Source organism: Typopeltis vanoorti, chromosome 17, assembly GCF_054136105.1.
Source record: "Typopeltis vanoorti isolate ZY-2024b chromosome 17, IOZ_Tvanoo_1.0, whole genome shotgun sequence".
NCBI classification, from domain to species: Eukaryota; Metazoa; Arthropoda; class Arachnida; order Uropygi; family Thelyphonidae; genus Typopeltis; species Typopeltis vanoorti.
In genome coordinates this window covers 66,896,987-66,917,461 of record NC_143565.1, presented here as the reverse complement: position 1 = coordinate 66,917,461, position 20,475 = coordinate 66,896,987, and the positions used below count along the sequence as shown (strand labels likewise).

The 20,475-nt window shown below is 34.4% G+C and overlaps 1 protein-coding gene across 5 annotated transcripts in view; it reads left to right on the top strand.

Moving 5' to 3' along the window:
* Positions 1–20,475, top strand: part of Topors (Topoisomerase I-interacting protein) — a 207,028-nt gene that overhangs the window by 25,959 nt on the left and 160,594 nt on the right. For 3 of the 5 annotated variants that reach the window (XR_016549645.1, XR_016549644.1, XM_090406797.1), the window contains exon 2: positions 7,914–8,101. The gene's annotated coding sequence lies outside the window, so the exon portion shown is untranslated. The remainder of the gene's footprint in view (positions 1–7,913; positions 8,102–20,475) is intronic. The other 2 variants (XM_090406798.1, XM_090406799.1) reach the window with 2 other exon arrangements.

The following is a 20,475-nucleotide window of genomic DNA, read 5'->3' as shown; positions in this document are numbered from 1 at the left end:
ACTGAAAACCAACTTTCATCACCGGTGACAGTTCTTTGGAAAACATCACAATCTTGATCAACTGTATGGATGAAATTTTGACAACATGCAACCCAGTGCTCTCTCTCTGCTCGTGTGTCAACTTGTGTTGCACAAACCTTGAACAAATATTCCTATTGTGCAAATCTCTTTGCTAAGATTATTCTGCCCATTTCTTTACCAACACCAAGCTGTACAACGAGTAGCCTAGTGATTATTCGTCTGTCATGGGCGACGGTCAGTTTCTGCATGGCAGAAACTGACCATTTACAGCATGGTTCATCCCCCAGGGATTCCCTCTCCCCATCCTTAAACATTAAAAACCATTGAAACATCTGTGCAAGGCTCAGAGAGTCATTGGCGTAAATTTTTTTAGGTCTTAGTATATTTCTGTACTGTTTTTTCCAAATTTACAGTAAAATTTTATCATATCTCTGCTTCATGATGCAACTTCTGACACACTCTTACTTCAACAGTTGCCACACAAAAACTACTGCATCACATGACTTGAAAGTTGCACCTGTGATTACAACACACTATAGTGGTCAAAACCATAAACAGGTTTGTTACTTTTATTCAACGGGCTATCTTGTAAAAAATAAATAAAAAATCGCTCTCATTACATAATGGGTATAGTGTGTATAAGAAGTTTTTGCATATTGGATTCACATAACAAAAAAAAAAAGGGGGGGTTATTAGGATTATGCACTGGTTGGGAAACTGATACTTCATTGCCAGATTTAGTTTTATGTGCTGTCTAGCAACTGGCTTTATAGGAACTGCGTTACTGCTATTTATAACCTCAAATGGAGGCAGTTTTGAATCAGTATAGTATGACTTTGCCCTTGATATCACTCTCACTTCACATATAAGAGATTGAGGAGGGATAAGGAAAGACCTGTTTTGGTGATTAAACATAGTATCAGCTGATTATCCTTCAGGTATGATAGGTGGTGTTTCACATAAAGGTCATTTACCACCCATTATGTTTAGGTGATATTTTTCAGTAGTCATTTCTTATGTTAGTAGTGATGAATCTTTTTCATTATTATTAGCCCTGTCATTTTCTTAAAGCTTTCTTAAAATATTTCTTTGCATCTGGAATGTGAGGTTGGAGGAATGACTTTGTGTAAGAGAGGAGATGCATAAGATTGTGGTCTGAGTTACTGAGAGGAGAGATTACCTCTGTGGTATATAGCTGGAAGGAGAACTGGTTAAAAAGAAATCCAGAAGAGGGCTATCAGGAATTTATGTAGGTAGATATATATAACACCACTGCCTCTCCTCCAGCTTGATATATATAACACCACTGCCTCTCCTCTCCTCGGTCAGTGATGTTGACATTGAGGTCACCTAGGAAGAATGACCTCACTATTTTATGACTGAAGTTTCATGGAAAGTAATGTGAAGAGGTCTGAATTGTTATCAGAGTTTGGAGAATGTTTATTTCAAGAGATGAATATTACAAAATGTGGCAAGGAACCTTAAGTCAGAGGAGGTTAAAATCTGAGAATTCTAAATTAGTCTTCACTTTCTGGCATGCAATGTCCGATCTCACAAAGGCACCCTTGTGGTGTAAGGAATTGTGAAGTGTGTAATTTGGACAATGGAAGTGAACAGTGTTGGATGTAGATGCTATTTGGGTTTCTTTCATGAGTAATAGGTTTGGATGACTATAAATGATGGTGAACATAGTTTTTTTTGATGTTAATACTACAGATGTTAGTAAAGTGGATGTGCAAATGAGTTTTTTATTGAGGAGATTCTGGCATGTTTTTTGTGTTGTGATTAGTCGTCTTTTTTGTTTGGGTTAGTTTATGAAGGAGATTCAGTTTTGTCACGGTGACACTGTTATTGTATGATTCGTCATTAGTTTATTTGTGCTTTGATGAAAGGATAGAGCAGAATGTGCAGTGAGAGGAGGTAGATTCTGGGACATGATATCCATACAGAGAGTGACCAGTCTGCTTGCCATAATGCATCCTCGACAGTTTCACTCACCTACCATATGTGGACTCCCCCTCCGGGTTTATGACCTGGCAGTAGGATTTTGTGACAGTTGACCTGGAAGCCTCTTGACTTGTTGTTGGGTTTCGGGCCAGTGCACTAACTGGCAGCTAGCCTGTAGCACCACTGTTTTAACTGATGTACTCTCAAAGTTTAAGTGATGTTGAAGGGTATCATTTTCACTGCATGGAGAAGAGAATTGGAGAACAGACTGGAATCCCTGCCGAGGAGACCTGACATGCAATTTGCCAATGCAGGTCTACCAGTAAGCGGGGGGGGGGCTGGTCTTTTGTTGAGCAGGAAGACTGTCTATCTCCTAATGGATTTGGTTGGCATTTTCTCCAATCAGAAGGCATCCCCTTATAGCAGGAATACTCATTGATTTTGGCAGAGCCCTTTTTTGTGGAAACTTGACTTGACAGAGGCTGTATAATGTGCATGTGAAGTATTTTCATGTGTACAAATTGAGCATAGAACATCATTCTGCATCCCACACAATCACAATCTTCTGATAAGTAACCCTAAGGGGTGTTCAGGTTACTATGACAGAGCTACTTAAGTGTATATTATTATTAATCCCTATCAATAACTTCTCTCCAAATCAGTCTATTACTTGTGAGAACTCCCATATTGTCATATCTAACATTTTGTGCTTCTAAGGCACCTCTGCTGAATCAGTCTACCTAGACCTTGGTCTTCCTCTGGGTCTCTTTCCTGTCATCTTGGCATCAAACACCTATTTTGGTAACCCTTCCTACCCCATTCTATTTAAGTGGCCATACCACCTCAGATTAGCTGTGCTGAATTCTTGAATGCTAATAATCTCGTGTTCCTTTCTAATATTTTCATTTTTACTATGATTCTACCATTGATGCCATCAGTTCGCTCCTCTAATTTTTCTCAGGACCCTCATATATGTGATCCTGAGAAAAATTTTTGATCAAGTGCTTTATTTCTGACCTAACACCATAATCTATAACTTAAAACTGGTTTGAGCACTGTCTTGTATACTGCTAGTTCAATCTTTTGGCTAATTTCTCTATTATTCCATATAAATTTATTCATCTGGCTACCAACCATACCAGCTTTGCTTATTCTGTTGTCTATTTTCACTATGCCTAAATAGCTGAAATATTTTACTTGTTCTTTAGGCTCTCCATTCAGAATGCAGTTGATGTATTCACTACTTTTGCTTATTTTCATAGTTTTGGTCTCTTTATTGCTGATTTAAATACCAAATTTGTTACAATTGCTATTCAATCTATAAAGAGAATCCTGGACATGTGCACTAGATGTGTTTAGAAGTACAACATCATCTGCATAAAGCAAAGACTAAGTTTGACATTTCCAATTCGAATATTAGGCCTTAAGATGGATTTTACATTAAACCATCTTACTGTATTTCCTTCAATTCTAACTGTTGACTTGCAACTTAATGTTCGATTTATCCCCATATAATTGTAGCGTTTTGAAAGCTTTTCTGACACCTTGTCATATGTCTTTTCCAGATATAAAAAATTAAAGTACAGATCCTTGTCATATTCCCACGATTTCTCAACTATTTGTCTTAAAGTGAAAATCTAATCTTGACAACCTCTATTTAGCTTGAACCCAGTTTGTTTTTCTCCAAATTTCTCTTCTGCAATCTTTCTCAACCTCTTTTCAAGTATGCTTGCTTAAATTTTAGCTGAAACACTTAGTAGAGACCTTCCTCTGTAATCTCAAATTCAGTTTTATTCCCTATTTGTCTGCGAAGTTAGCCTAGTGTCTTTGCAACCATATTCCTGGGGAAGGAGAGCCCTAAGTTTGATTCCTGTCAGTGACTTGAGGAGCTTAAGGATCTTCTTCAGCCATAGCGAAGTTAGCCAGTCTTGGGCGTGGACAGTAGGGTTTTTTCCACCAGTTTATCTGGGGTTTTTCATCCCACAAGCAGGCAAACTGGCCCCGTGAACACACATCGATCTACTGTCATAAATACTTAACCCCCCCCCTTGAGGGGGCTCAACTCTCCCCAATAGGGATGTGGGAGAAAAGGAGGTAACTCCATATGAATGAATAAATAAATAAATTTCCTATTTTATAGATGGGAACTATTAGAGCTCTAACCCAATCACTTGGGATTCGACCTTCTGACCAGACTTTCTTAATAATGCTGTATAGCCACTACCTCAATACTTACACATTTCTAGTCAAATATCATCTACTCCAGCTGCTTTTCTTCATTTCAATTTTTTTTGGCTTTTTCTACCTTAGGTATTGAATATGTACTCCTCTTTGCATTCCTCTTGAAAATGTTCTAGTAATCTGTTACTGCTTGTTTCTTAAGTCTTTCAAAGTAATTACTCCGGACATCGAGGATATCCTTATCATCAGTTATCAGGTCATCTTTGCCATCTATAATTCCATTTGCATTGCTTTTTCTTCAATTTCTAAACTTTTTCAATAGCCACCACCTTGATATTTATTTTCTATATTCTTACCAGTCTTTCCATGACTTTTGTTTAGCTATTTATACACATAGCTTAGCTCTCTTATAATTTTCTCTATATTCTTTTAGGGTGTTGCCAACTTCTTTGCTAGGAACTTTCGATATGCTTTCCTCATTTCTTTGACTTCTTTTTTAACTTCTTGTATACACCATGGGATTCTTATTTTTCTATCCTTGCAGACAACTTCACCACATATCTCTCTGGCTGAATCATTGTCTTCTTCAGGGTTTGCCACTGAGACTACAGGGTTTGGTTCTTGTTTTCAGTCGGGTTCATTTTTTCTTCAATAATGTTTGTATAGTTGAATCTACAGGTAAGCTGTTGACTTGACTTATTCAATTATTTTTCTGTAAAAAATTGTATATGATTATTACAATTCTCACATTCTTTCTTTTGCAGTGTTTTGTTTAAATTAAAGATGCCAAGAAATTATATTCTTGGTTTCATCCTTTATCCAAATGTAAGCTAACAAAGTTTTTGTGTGAAGTAACTTCGTGACTTGGCTACTTGTATATAGAGGCTAATGACTTAACATCAATTGCTTTAGTATTCCATAATGCAAGCCACATATCCTTACAGGCAAGTACAGCATACTCAGAAGAGAGATCAAAGTTGAAGTAATTTAGAAGTCATATACTTACCATATACAAGTAGACAAAAGGTGTCGCACCTCATTACTAAAATTCTGGATTAGAGATAGATGTTGAAAGTTTTTTCACTTGATTATACTGTATATGTCGGTGTATAAGACGACTCAAATACTACAGAAAACTCCTTGAAATCATGGGTCGTCTCATACGGTGAGTATAAAAAGGGAAGCTTAATTTCTTGGATGAACATTTAGGTAATTACAATACATCGTTATATAAGAAAATAGGCAGTGTTTATAAACAAATCAGATTACTTTTTTGTTAAATAAATTTATTTTAAATATGACAATAGATGTAAGTCTTAAAAAACAAATAATAATTATTAACCTAAATTTCCATGTTAATTTTCTTCATCATCTGTTGAAAATAGTTCTTCAGATTCATTGTTTAAATGATTGTCATATGGAAATCAGTTCGAATCCGGTGAATTGATTTCGTTATCATCATCATCAGTGTCTCACAGATCATCTTCCATACCATCCATAAGATTAGAGATACCACATTTTTTAAATGATTTTATTACCCTCTCTACTTTTATTTTATTCCATGCTTTGATCACAAAATTGCACAACATATCAAGTTATGCAGCTCGCGTAGATCCACCGTTTGTAAATGATTTTTCACCAGTCAACATCCAATTATTCCACTCTTCTCACATATGATCTTTAAATGGTTTATTCAAGCAGATGTCTAGTGGTTGCAATATAGAAGTTAAACCACCTAGTATAACAGCAATTTTTGTGTTATTTTTTTCTAGAAGACTTTTAGTATTCTCAGTTAAATGACTACGAAACATATCCCATATTAATAAACTGCGTTTCTTTGTTATACCACTTGTTCGCATGTTCCACACATTATTTATCCATTATTTCACACCATTTTTGTCCATCCATCCTTTTTTGTGAAAATGTACAAAAACACCTGAAGGAAATTTTATCTTGGGTTTAATTTTATTTGAAGATGATCATTGGTTCCATCAGCCAAACATGAAAACGCAACCGTAAACCTTGTTTTTCATGACCTGTACTTCGAACTAGCACGCTCTTACTACCTTTAGACTCCACTGTTTTATTGCTTATCATATCAAAGCTCATAAGAGTTTCATCCATATTTCCAGTATTTGACAATAGAAATTTATGTTCTTGTCTCAACTGAATAATAAATTTATGGAAACTAGTAAGTTTGTGGTCAAGATCTGTGGGTAGTTTTTGAGCAATTTTCGTTTTTTGTTGTATTACCAGATTTTGTCTGTTCATAAAATGATTACGCCATCCTGAAATAGCTTGAAATTCTATACTTTCATCCGGATTCAATCTTGACCATTTTAGTGCATGTATTCTAATCATATTTCTTGTAACAAGATAACCATTCTGCCTTGTTCAAATGTCCATTCTGTGACATGATTTTCCAGTTGCAGCCATCGGGTGATCGCCGTTCTCATCGCACATTTTTTTTGGCAATTTTTTAAAAATATCTTCTTTTTTCCTCCATTCTCTTACCATCTTCTCGGTTATGTCAAACTTTCTTGCAGCAGCACAGTTATTAGTTTGCTTTGCCATTTCAATTACCCTTTTAAATCAAGCTTCAGACTTTCTTCATTTTGTTGCTGGGTCCATGATTTTAAATGATAATCCTAAAATTTAAAAAAAATGCAAAATTAATAATTAATCAAAATTAGGGCTAATCACTTTTAATTAGTGTAATTCACGTAAATACTAAATCTGTGCTATGCAAAAGAATAACAGATATGCATAGATATAAAAATAATGGATATAACAACAATACCTAACATTGCAATACAAGAAAAAAGAAATTGGAGGGTCATCTTATACAACCGACATAAGCTTAAAACCTAAAATTTAGGCCTCGTCCTATATGCCAACATATACTGTACTTTAAATTAAAGATGCCAAGAAATTATATTCTTGTTTTCATCCTTTTATCCAAGTGTAAGCAAACAAAGTTTGCACCTGAAGTAACTTCATGACATCTATCTGTAATCCACAGTTTAGTAATAAGGTGTGACACCTTTTGACTACTTGTATGTGGTAAGTATATGACTTCTGCATTACTTCAACCTTGGTATCTCTTCTGGGTCTGTCTCCTGCTGATGAGACCCCAATAAATGTTGAAACTGGTCTGGATAATGGCCCTTTCCATAATGCATGGAATTATACTTGTCATTGTAAGGATATGTGCATTACATTATGGTATACTAAGGCAACTGATGTGAAGTCATTAGTCTCTATATATAGCCCAATCATGAAGTTACTTCATTCTGAAACTGTTTGCTTATGCTTGGTTCTTCACTTATTGCACACTAAAGATTTTTACTTTCTTTAGTTTTGTATATATTTTTGGTATTTTTATTTAGTTTTTACATAATCTGTAATTGTAGAGACCAAACATGGAACTTTTTTCCTAAGCCACTTCAGGCTTCAAGTAAACAGTTGTCTCGCACCTTGTGATGAAATTCATCTGCTGTGTGAAGACAATTACAAGCCTCCAGTCTCATGACGTGATTCTATTCAGTTACCTGTTGGTTGAAGGTAACCTTTCAGTCCACCAGGCTGGTAGTTTACTGAATCTCTCGTTTTTCTATTCTTATATGGTGATAAGGATAGAATTTACTTTTCTAGTTATTATTTCTAAGATTGATTTGATTTTTATAGAATATTATTTATTTAACTTTGAAATTTAAACACTTGGTATGCGATTATAGCATAATTTTTTTTTTTTTATATTTAAGAAAATATAGCAGCTATAAAAGGAATAGAATTTTTTTCTTATACCACAGTTGGTGTATGTTGATGTATCATCTATGACAGTGGTTTCCAAAACATGGTTCCTGACAGATCTGTAATGGTTGATTTTGTGAGAAACTAATGAGAAGCTGTTCGACATCATATAGGCTTCATATTTTAAAAGTGCCTCTAAGTAAGACATAAACATCTAATTTTTTATTCAGTTTAATTTTATTCTATATTCCATGTAAATATCCACTTGATATTTACATGGAAGTAGTTCTTAAAAAGTGTTTCCACGTCTGATAAGGAATAGATAAAAAAAAATTCAGTGCATTATGCTTTACTTGGCATAATGGAAAATATTCTTTGAAATATTGAAACAAATTTATTTTATGGCATTGAAAAGATCCCCCAAAACACATTAAATATTATTCCCATACCTATGGTGTATGTTGCTCAGAGATATGGGAATAACATTTAATATTTAAATGTATTTGATAGCAAGGCATACATCCAACACACCTTGGCACATCGCATTTCAAATGAATTGTTTTGCTTGCTTTAAATAATTTGTTATCTTTATATAATTAATTCAGTGATTCAATTTTTCTGTTCCAACTTTGTTGGTGGATCTTTTGTGTGAGACATTGGACCTTTATTTAACTATTAAGTAGATTATCTTTTGAGCCAGTGAGTTCACTATTATGATTGTGGTACAAATAAAAAGAAACCTGAAGATTTAGTGCCAGAGCATGCTAGAGAGATAAGTAAACAAAATGAACTAGAAAGAAGATTAAGTTATTAAAACTGGCAGATATGATGTACAAAGATATTAAATTTGAAGGAAAGAATAAGAATGGAAAATTATCAAAATGAAAAGAAATGATATACTACAATACTATTAAAAAATTGAAAAGATTAGAAAGCTTGAGAACATTTAGAACTACTTGGGATTTAGAAAGTTTTAAGAAAATGGGGAGGTATTACATTGAACTACATCATTGAGACTAACAGAAGCTGAATGTCTGATATGCAAGATTATTCCGTATCATTTGAGTCCTTCATTTTTTTTTTTTTTTTTAAATAATCCTCAGGCTAAAATATTCATTTCAATAACTGATCAGTGTATGTGAATTGTAGGTTCTCAGTTTTATTTGGAGTTAATTATTAAGACATGTTAGTTTTAATTTTTGAAATTCACATTTTCTTAATTTATATATAACATCTCTTTCATTAAAGGAAGAAATGTCATTATATAATTTTGAAATTTGTGTTTTATAATCATCATAGTGAATGGCTATATGAGTGTTTTAGCTGATACTAATGCAATATTTAGTACATTAAAGAGTAGTATCCCATGTTTTACTTCTACTGGCCCTAAGAATAGTTCAGAATTATTTTTTCAGTCTTGTGATTTTGTGAACTCTTTAGTTCAATCCATGCAGGTCATTGGCTATTTAACATATTGATGCAATATTTTTCATAGTAATTAGTAATGTTAACTAAAATATTTATACAGTTGAAGATATTGAGATTGTGCAGAAAACTAAATGATCTAGAACTGCATGTTTTACATTTCATTATATTTAATAGCTCTTTAAATAATTGTGATGTATTTGATTTATAATTTAAAATTACATTGTTATATACTGTTGCCTACATTTTGCTTGAAATTTCTTCTCTCTCTCTCTTGTTTTATTGGCACGAGATACAATATAATCTTGCAAGATAAAATTTTCTTAGCACATTAAGCTTCAAGCAGTAGCAAATGATCTTGTTAAGATGAAGAAAATGAAAGCAAAAGATTATCTTATTATTATGTAATGTAATTTGTGCATACACTTCAAACTACATCATTTTACCTTTGAGCGATAACTGTAGGAAATCCAATGAAAATATAACAAAAACATATCCATGGTAAAATGTTAAATTAGGAATGTATGTAATTAAAAATATTTCAATTTGTATCTCATATGTCATTATTGATGTAAGAGAATAAATAATGGAAATTCAGATACAACACTTTATACCCAAGAAGAGATAACAAAGGTTATCTTTTCATGCCTAGATGAGAGAATTCTCCTCTCCTCCGTTCTCAAGACAGGTTGAGTCCCTTGTGAATGAGATAAGGTGCAAGAATAGTATGTTATAAACTATTACACTATTAGAATCCTATATATATATATATATATATATAAAATACAGATGTAAATAGCAATTTCCCAGATGTTGAGCATGAATAATCCATCACTGAAGTTATGGGACATTCAGGGAGGACTTCAGCATTTTCTTTAAAGAGGTGTTCTAATTTGTATATGCTTCTGTGTAGCAACTTACCATCATTCTGAAAGATCCTGTATCTAGCTTTATCAGCACTATGTTATGCAAGACCTAACTTATGACGTTTATTCAGTTTGTAAACTTGATGTTTCAGAAATGCTTTGCAATGGGATGACTAGTTTGTTCCATATGGGATAGGTTGAAGTTAGAAGGAATTTGATAGACTCCAGGCAGGAAGAAGGATATAGTACCTTATCTTTTGGGATTTGGTTGGTAGGTTTGTCTGCCAGTTGAAATTTCTTAAGGATACAAAAAAAAAAAAAAAAAAAAATGTATCGAATGGAAATTCTGTGGGAGTTGGTTTCCATGGGAAATTTCACTGTTACCCAATTGATGCTTGGATAATTAAAGTTACCCCATGATGATTACTCATTTAGCACCTCAGGTTGATCATAATGCAATATGGTAATTTGTTTTATCATCACCAGCGATTAGACCCCACCACACACTAGATAGCTTCACATTCCAAGCTACATGGAAAATTATTACTAATTTTGCAATTATATATTCTACCCTAACTGGGCTCAAATCACCTGATATCATTAACGTGACGCTCCTCCTCTTCTATCAATTTTGTGATAGATTTTTTAGCAAGAAACTCGTTCATAGCTATTGCATCACATGAACCATCTTGGCAGATTTTTTTTTCCCATTCCCAAATCATCCATCAAAATGTTTCTCTGTCTAAATTTAATTTTTCTTCCAATTAACCATACACTTCAATTGTCTGCTGGACCAAACTGATTGCCTCATTCTTTCTGCATTTTCACATGTTTGATGAGTTTGTGATTATGCAGTTAAAGTTCTTATGTCAGTCAAATACATTACACTTTTTCATGACATTATCACCATATAATACTCTTAACATGTCTAGAGTTTCATTTCACTTGCACTTTTTTTCCTAACTTTTGTGCAAAACTTAATAATGTGCATTGTTCTTAAATTCTGTTTGCTTATTTTCCCACCAAAAGCAACAAATAGGTAGCGCAAACACTACTATAGCTTGTCGGCCACTGGCTTGATTATTTTGATTTGACTCAATGCAGTATAGCACAGACATGTCCAAATAATACACAGTCATATGGCAAGTGATTTCTCCATATACGTGTAATAGTCTAAGTCCCATTTTGGGAATTTGTCACACCTCTTATATCTGCGACTGAGAGCTAGATCTCGCTAATGCCAACAATTTGATACTACAGAGTATTCAAGGCAACCAAATCAACTCCTTTGTTCCTTATAATCCTGGGAAGGCAGAGTTGGGGAGACTGTTCCAAAAAAAAAACAGAAATAAATGGAATGAAAAAAGGAGAGAATGAAGTTGGTTTGGTGAGTTTCAAGATAGAATGTCAAAGAATGTTGGTTAGCAGTGGCTCTTGTTCTAATGATTTTGCAGGAGAGTGGATGGATCATTAATTAGCCACTCTGCCCTCTTCTGGATAGAATCGAGCAACCTTAGAGAGGATTTTGGCACACCATCCCAAATATGGATGCAATATTCCATCGTTGGGCAGACTTAGGATTTGTATAGAGTTATGAGGGTGTGAAGTAGTGTTTTGTAAGAAAGTATACCAAGTTTTTTTGGTGGCTGTAGAAGCTATAGTTGAGATGTGATTGTACCAGGAAAGATCGGAGGTCAGTCCAAGAATCTGATTGTGTTTGATATTATTAAGAGAGACCTCCAGGGAGTCAGGGATTCATCGAGGGAGGCACATACTACATGCACCAGCTGTCATACTTATTCTTGAATCCATTCACACTGCTTGCACTCACAACATCCAATGGCAATCCATTCCGATCACGCGCTACCCTATGAGAGAAAAAAATCTAGCCCTCACTCAATCTAGCATTCATTCTCGGTTTCCAAGGATGCCCTCTTGTCCTTTCCCCACCCTCCATAAATTGAAAAATTCTATGAACTCAAATCCTGTATGACCTTTCAGAAGTTTGTCTCAATCATATCACCCCTCTTTCTCCTGTTCACTAGTTTCTGCAGTCTACAAATTCTCAATCTGGTTTCATAATCACTGTTCCACAATCCTGATATCATTTTTAACATTCTCCTTTGCACTCTCTCCACTATATCAGAATCACAACAGAAACCAGGAGACCAGACCTGCACACAATAGTGCACGGGTCTGGTCTCCTGTCAGTGAAGGTAAAGGGCAGGATTGCAAGCTCTTTCTTGTGAGATATCAACCAGGACTGAGTTTTGGTGGCAATGAAGTCCACAAGGTTTTCCTTGCCCCATTTGGATATAGCTAGGAGATCAGTTCAGCCCACTGGAAGTGGTGGATCTTGAGGATTCTAATACTTCAGCACTACAAGGTTTGTCAAATGAAAAAGAGTAATGGAGTGTACTATCATTTGCAAAGCTATGGATGGGATTGAAAGTCTCTGTGAGCAGATCATTAGGTCATTTATATACAAGAAGAAGAAAGTGGGTGAGAGAACAGAACCATGAGGTACTCCTGCATTGGTAGGGAAATCCGAGGAGGGGGAAAACCTCCAACTGAGCGTTCGGTGAGAAAGTTGGCAATCCAGTTGTAGAGTCTGGAAGGCACACTATAGGATGACAGTTTGTTAAGTAGGCTGCCCTAAAAATGATCATATGCTTTTGAAATGTCGAGGGCAACCATGTGAGATTCTCCCAATTTTTTCCATGGTTTTAGTACAGAGGTGGGTGATGAAAGCAAGAAAATCAGCTGCAGTTCACGAGTCGTGGATTCCATACTGCCAGTCACTGATGAGTTAGTAGGTCTCTAGGTGGTTCAAGAGTTGGTTTTTGATGACCTCCATAATTTTAGAGAAAACAGACGTGAGAGCAGTTGGATGGTAGTTTGTTGGTTGACTTTTATCACCCTTTCTTTGCAGTGGGCTGGATGTGCCCCTGTTTCTATGTTGTTGGGTAGATATTCTTGTTGAATAAGGTAGATTGATGCCTTATTTGTGTTCAGGTTATTAAGGATTCTTTGGATTACTTTTTTGGAGGAAGACTATGGGTATTCCCTCCACTCCACCAAGAATGGCTCTTGGTGGAGGGAATTTTGCCCAGGTCATCAATGCAAGAACTGGATGAGAAGAGTGATATCAGTAAGTCAGCCTTGTCTTTAGGTGAGTTAACTTCAGTACAATTTGGTTGTGCAAGTGGTGGAAATCTGGTTGGCAGAAATTGCACCCATTGGCCTTGGCAAGAGACCAGAAGGAGCAACAGCCATTTGGATAGTAGGCACATTTGGTCCTTTCAAAGTCGGATTTGGACTTGGTGATGATTCTTTTTCTGCAGTATAAGCAGAGTGATGATTCTTTTACAACTGTTGTAAACTGCAGTATAAGCTGTGTGAGCAGCTGGAATTTTGTCTCGTCATTCGTGATATGCAGAGGTTTTTTCTTTTACTGTGTTGGCACACTTTTTTTTCAGAACCAAGGCCGGGATGATGGCTGAAGATTTACAGTGGAATAAGGGATAAAAGCCTTCATTCCTGTGAGGATGATTTCTGTTATTTGTTCTGAGCAGGTGTTTGGTTCAGAAGAACTGAACCAACTGGTTCAGATGGTAGTAGTCACAATGGAAAGGAGGAATAGAAGTCACAGAGATTGTCCTATTTTGCATCTTCGTAGTTCCAAATTGAGAACTGGTGGGTGAAAGTTGTTCTTTAGCAAAAGGGATCTGTACAAAGTTGTGATGTGAGTTCCCAAGAGGAGAACTGACATTCACAGTACACTTGGAAGGGAGCTTGTTAGGAACAGTTGAAGTGTGTTGGCAAATTGGATGGAGTTGTCAGGTATTTCACTCGGTGCTGAAAGACATGTGTGACCTAGAGAGAATGAATGAACTGGATCATCCCTTTATCATAATCACGTCTATGATTAAGTGTCATAACATTAACACACTTTTCACCATTTCCTCCTTTCGTGATATAGTTTTTCTTGACTTTCTGCATTAGGTCTTATACCAATAAGTGCATTCTCTCCATGTTTGGTCTATAGAGCAGGTTTTCTGGATTATGTAAAAAAAAAAAAATACAATAAATATATATAAAATTAATAAAAAAAAATAGAAAAAAATCCTTAGCTCATCCACAGTATGGATGTACTGTAGGTTTATAGAGAAACCTTTCATAGGTGGGAGACAAAAAAAGAAAAAAAAAAGGCTGAACTGGATGAACACACGATCATCCTTTAATAATCACCTCCATGATTAACTATTGTAACATTAACACATTTCACCATTTCCCCCAATCATTATCTAGTTTTTTTTGACTTTCTGCATTAAGTCTCATACTAATAAGTGATTTCTCAGGACTCCTTATACTTAACACATTCAAGTGCAGGTTGTCCCACTTTGGTAAATCCATTCTTCCCTCAATATCATTCTACACATCAGATCGTTTGCCATCATAATCCTTCTACTATCATATTTTGATAATAGAATAATTTTTATTTTCCCACTCTTCACTCTTTCTTCTTCTAGCAATCTTTTAAATATTCTGTTATACTATATTTATTACTAGTTATCCACAAGAACTAGTTACCTACTCATCTGTACTTGTGAGAACTACAATTGCTTCCACTTTTTGTTTTTCAGTTGCATTTGTTGAGTTTTTGAATTTATCACTTGGAAAACTTGAAATAATAACACAATCATCAGTGGCATGATTTTTTTAAATAAAATCACCATACCACATATCATCTTTTTTATATTCTACTTTATTTACCTGGTTATTATTACTCAATAATATACCAACTAAGTGTTTTATTATTTCTCCTTTTGCTGCTTAACTTTCTTGCCCATCCTATACCTTTCTAAACTTCTGAACTTTTTCATTCATTTGTCATTTGAATAATTTGTTTTAGTTTTGAGATTTTGTGAGTTAATTCATTGTCAATACCCTCATTATATTTGCATTTTTTAAGGAAATTACAACATAGACCAATATATTAACTAAAATTAATACTTCCCATATTTCAGCATAATCAAATTGCCATCATCAGGGAACAAAATATAAAACGTGCATGCAGGAACAAACTCCTGTTTGTTCCTTCACTTCAAAGTGAAGTAATGAACAGGAGTTTCAGCTGTTAAATCTTCTTCTTAACCAACTTCACTCTTGAAGTTGGTTAAGAAGATTTTACCATTCCAAAGCATGGGGCCATGCTTTGGACATCAGCCATATAAGATGCTGAAAGAAAATCACTCTTCTCCATCACAGCAAATATAAACATGAAAGACTTTTCTACTTCTGCCTTAAGAAACTACCCCACTCTAACATAGACCAATATATAACCTCAACAAATTTGGTTTCATGAAACTGCCCCAAATTTGGGAAGCTCTCGTCTTCTGTACTTCAGCCCAACAGCAAAGGATGCCCAATTTATTTGTTGGTGTTTTAAATAGACACTCACCAATGGTGTTTATTTAAAACACCAATTCTCAGTTGACATGCTTCATTTTCATTACTTAGTGTAGTCCCTGCATGCACATCTTATTATATTTCGTTTGCTAGATGAAGCTTTTCAACACAGAAAAAGCAATTGAGGTTTTTGAGTCAAGATTCAAATGTCGAGTGCAGTAGAAAGTTGCTATAGATTTAAAAAAAATGCTTATGCATGCTGTTGTGAAACATAACAAAAAGAGAAGACTGCCTTAGACACATGGAAACAAATGATTCTTATAAGTTACTTGAGTTTAAAGGCTATGTTTTCATTTCTTTGGATAAATAAATTATTGTTTATGAGTTTTTGCTTTATGAGTGCGTGTGCTAGGAACGAATTAACTCATAAAGTTGGAAATGCCTGTATATATATAATCCCCTCCCCCCCTAATTATTTTTAGTAGTAATCCTGTGTGCATGCTCGCACACACAATCTTATTAACACTGGATTTCAATAACTGTAGGTACAGACTAGGGAAATACTAGTGAAAGAAGTGGTAATCATTTCCTGTGTTAAAGAAGAATGATAGAAGTGTGAATAAGAAAAGAACATTATTCTGGTTGGTTTGAATGTGGTTCATAATGGATAGCAGTTATCTGAATCATGCCTATTTCCCCCCCCCCCACCCCCTTGACATATTTAGCTCTCTCAATCTCATTCTCTCTCTCTCTCTCACACACACACAGAAAGTGCTAAATCTGTCATAAGTTTATATTAATTCATGGTGTGGTTATCATTCATTCGAATAATTAATACTACTTTCTTGATTGGAAATTATTTTCCCAGGAATAATTTTGAGATCCTTAAAACCAAGATTATTAAGGAAACATAAGTGACATCACTGAATATATGTGCTATTGTGTGTTATGGGAATTTAGGATTTTGTATACTAAATATACAGTTGAGAAATTAACTGAATAAAATAAGCGGTGAAGACAGAGAAGTAATGCTTTCACATTATCTTGTTTGTTTTTAATTGCCATTAATGGTGACATATATAGGTTATATTATTATTATCTCACATATGATTGTGTGAATATTGTTAAAATTGTTTAACAGTTTTTAGCAATTGGGAAAAATGTTTCAACAAATAGCATTTCTGGTAATGTGTCAGAATTTTTGTAAATCTTCAAATTATGTTCTTGTTATATTACATTATGATATTGATGAAAAAAGGCAATACATTCAGCATTATCTAGTTCATTGTTTTAAATTGCCATTAATGTATCCTCTTATTATAGTGTAAACATTGTTAAAATCATTTAATAAATAAATACAGCAAAACACCAGTTTTTTTTTTTTTTTTTTTTTTTTTTTTGGCATTGAACTGTAGTTTCCAACATTTTTTGTGAATCCTCAAATTGATGTAATTTTAGTGTGAAAGTCCTTTTTAAGATTTAGTGTATTTGTTTAGCATACGATTCATCTAAAATATTATAGTGGATAAAAGCATATTTCTTAGGATGCGTGTAAGATGTCATGTTTTTATGCATTTTTCCTCATGGTATTGTTCCTTTTTTGTGTGTGTGTGTAATTTCTGAACTTATAAGTTCAGAAATTAATGTCCACAGCTGAATGCAATCAGAATTCTTCCTTCTCTGTTCATAAATAGCACAATGATTTGATTATAAATAGATGTACATTTTACTGTATGTTCTAATTTGTAGCGAGCCATATTTGCAAGCATTAGTTTGGCCTCATAAAGAAGGAGGCATTATTTATTTTACTTTGATAATGTTGTTGAATGGAATTATGGAACTGAATCATAAGATTTATTTTTGGCAAGCCAGGCGTTTTTCTAACAAGCTACTTCTGAAGGTCCATCTTAAATTCTCAGTACCCTTATTATTATTATAATGTTGTAATTTTGTGTTCTGGTATATTAGCCTAAATGATCATGAAAAGTATGGTGCGATATTTTGCGTTATAGTGTGTGTATGTGTAAATATATATAATACCTGGCCCTTTGTGTATATCACCATACTTAACTCTGCATTTCTCAAAAATTTTATTTATATCTGTGCATCATTAATATATGTATCATTTTTTTGTGAAGAGCATTGCAGCATGACAAATTCTTTGACTCCATATTATTATAACTCTGCTGCCATACAACCAGATTAGTTTTAGTTTTATTTTATTATTTGTTTGGCCTGATTGCTGAATAATTGCTTCTGATTTTTAGTTAATTGTTTTCTTTGCTTCTGTTGTTTTTGTTGTTAATTATTATTAATACAGTTCTAGCTGCATGCCTTTCCTTGCTGTTATGTTATAATTAATATACCAGATGTTCATTTATTGTTTTTGAATGTTGTGTAAATCCCAATACAATAGTTTGGAGGCCTTGAACAAAATATTTAGAAAGCTATAACATTTTTGCTGAGCTTCTAATAGATTGTATCCATCTTTTCAGAATTGCAGAAAGGTAAAAAAAAAAAAAAAGTGTTAGCTATTTTGTTTCTTCACTGTTTGTTAATAATGAGTCAGGTGTAGTTGCTATTTCTGTAATTCATTAATGTGATACCTAAAATATATCTTGTTTAAACTTGTTCAGAGTTTTAAACAGATGAACCTCAATCACTGTTACTTTTTTTTTATTTGCAATTTTTCTGAATGTCTGAATATCAAATTCCTGTCTGATTTGGAAAAAAATATGAAAATTGATAATTTTGATGTTATTTTTTATTCTTGCTCTTATTATCTGAAGACTGAACTCCTCTCCCAACATCCAGTTATTCTTTTCCCTTAAGTTTTGGCAGTGTGTTAATTGGAAGATATCTTGTTACTGAGTATAGTTGTTTTGTTCTAGCAAACTTTTCATTTAATTGTGGATATAATTAGTAATGAGCCACACTTATGTAATTAAAGAACTGCATACTGATTTATATATATATGCACGCGCGCGAGGTGTGACAATTTAATTCCCAGAATGCACCTGTAAAAAACCTATGTTCAGAACTATACATTAGTGGCTATTGTCACCTACAAAGTAGTCCCCTTGTGCATACATACACTGATTTAGACGGTCCCATTATTTAGAAACGGGCCTGGAACCCTTTTTCCTGAATACTCTTGAGTTCCTTTATCACATTATGCTAGATATCTGCGATGTTAGAAAATCTTTGTCCTCCTTTTAGCACAGTCTTTAATTTTGGAAACAACCAGAAATTAGTGGGAGCTAAGTTGGATGAACAGCAGGATGATGTAATTCGGTAATCAATTTTTTGGCTAGAAACTCACGATGAGCTCACTATGGCTTGTTGCATTGTCGTGATAGATGATCCACTTCTCAGGCCACAATTCAGGTCTTTTTCTTCAAACAGAATCTCCTGATCTTTTCAGCCTCTAAATAGCATTGTTGGTTGACCGTTTGTCTCTGTTCAATGAATTCACAGTATACCCCTTTGTGATCAAAGAAACACACCAGCAAGGTCTTGAAGTACGAACATGGCGTGTGCTTTTTTTTGGACATGGCAAACTCGGGTTTTTTTCCGCTGCATGCTCTGGCATTTTGTTTCAGGATTGTACTAGAAGCACCAGGTTTCATCATCTGTAATTACTCTCAGAAACGTGCTTATTTGCAGAAAGATCAATCGCAAGTTGAACCTGCCACTGCTTCTGTTTGTTACTCAAGATCCTAGGCACAAACTTTGCAGAAATCTTTCGCATACCCAATTCTTCAGTTAAAATTTACCTGACTGTTTGTCGATTCATTTGTGATTCATCAGCCATTAATTGCACACTTAATTGTCTGTCAGACATTACCAAATCTGGCACTTTGTTCACATTTACATCCGTCATTTTTGTTTTTGGCTGCCCACTTCTGGGGTCATCTTTCACATCTTCTCGCCCACCTTTGAATCTCTTATGCCACTCAAAGACACTTGACTTTTTCAGAGCATCCACACCATATGCCACTTTCAACAGCTCCAATGTTTCAGTAGCAGTTTTGCTGATTTTCACACAAAATTTGATGTTAACACTCTGCTCCAAATTTCGATCACACATTTTTACACCAAAGTTTACATGCAAATCTCTATTGTTTTTTTGCAGTAGCCAACTAACAAATAGCTCTATCGATTGGCTTGAGGTTTACTCACTCATTAGTTAAAAGATGTACAAATACAATTACTCATGTGACTGCAACTAAATCACCACATGGGCGATACTATGTGGCCATTCTGGGAATTAAATTGTCACACCTTGTATTTATTATTTCTGTTCCCAGAACTGTTGGGATGATATACTCCCAGCTAGCATAGGAAATTAACTGATAGTAACAAAATTATGTGTTGTCCAGTGACTATATCACCATCAACAATAAACCTCTTATCAATCCATACCTAATTCTCCCTCCTCCTCTATTCTTATTGCACACGCATACAACCTGTGTAAGATTCAAATGGTATCAAAACTGCCCACAATTGACTATTCCAAAATATCCTCGATCAAGGATATTATGGCTGTAACTCCTTCTATTGTAATGCTTATTTTGATTAGGCTCATCTGTCTTACTTAGTAATTCCTGTATGCTGTTTATTTTAAAAATGATGGATATTAGACACTATATTAAAACATTAATGATTTATCATCTTATAAGTGGTTGTTTCTCTTTAATGAAGTCTGTGAAAATGTAGAGGTACACTGAATGCTTTTTATAGAAAGGAAGCATCAGATTATTTGAGTGACATTTGGAGCAGCAGGGGACAAATTTTAAATTTTATGCAAATAACAGGGACAAAAACACTTCTTTTTAATACATTGTTCGTACTGATTATGAAAATGATA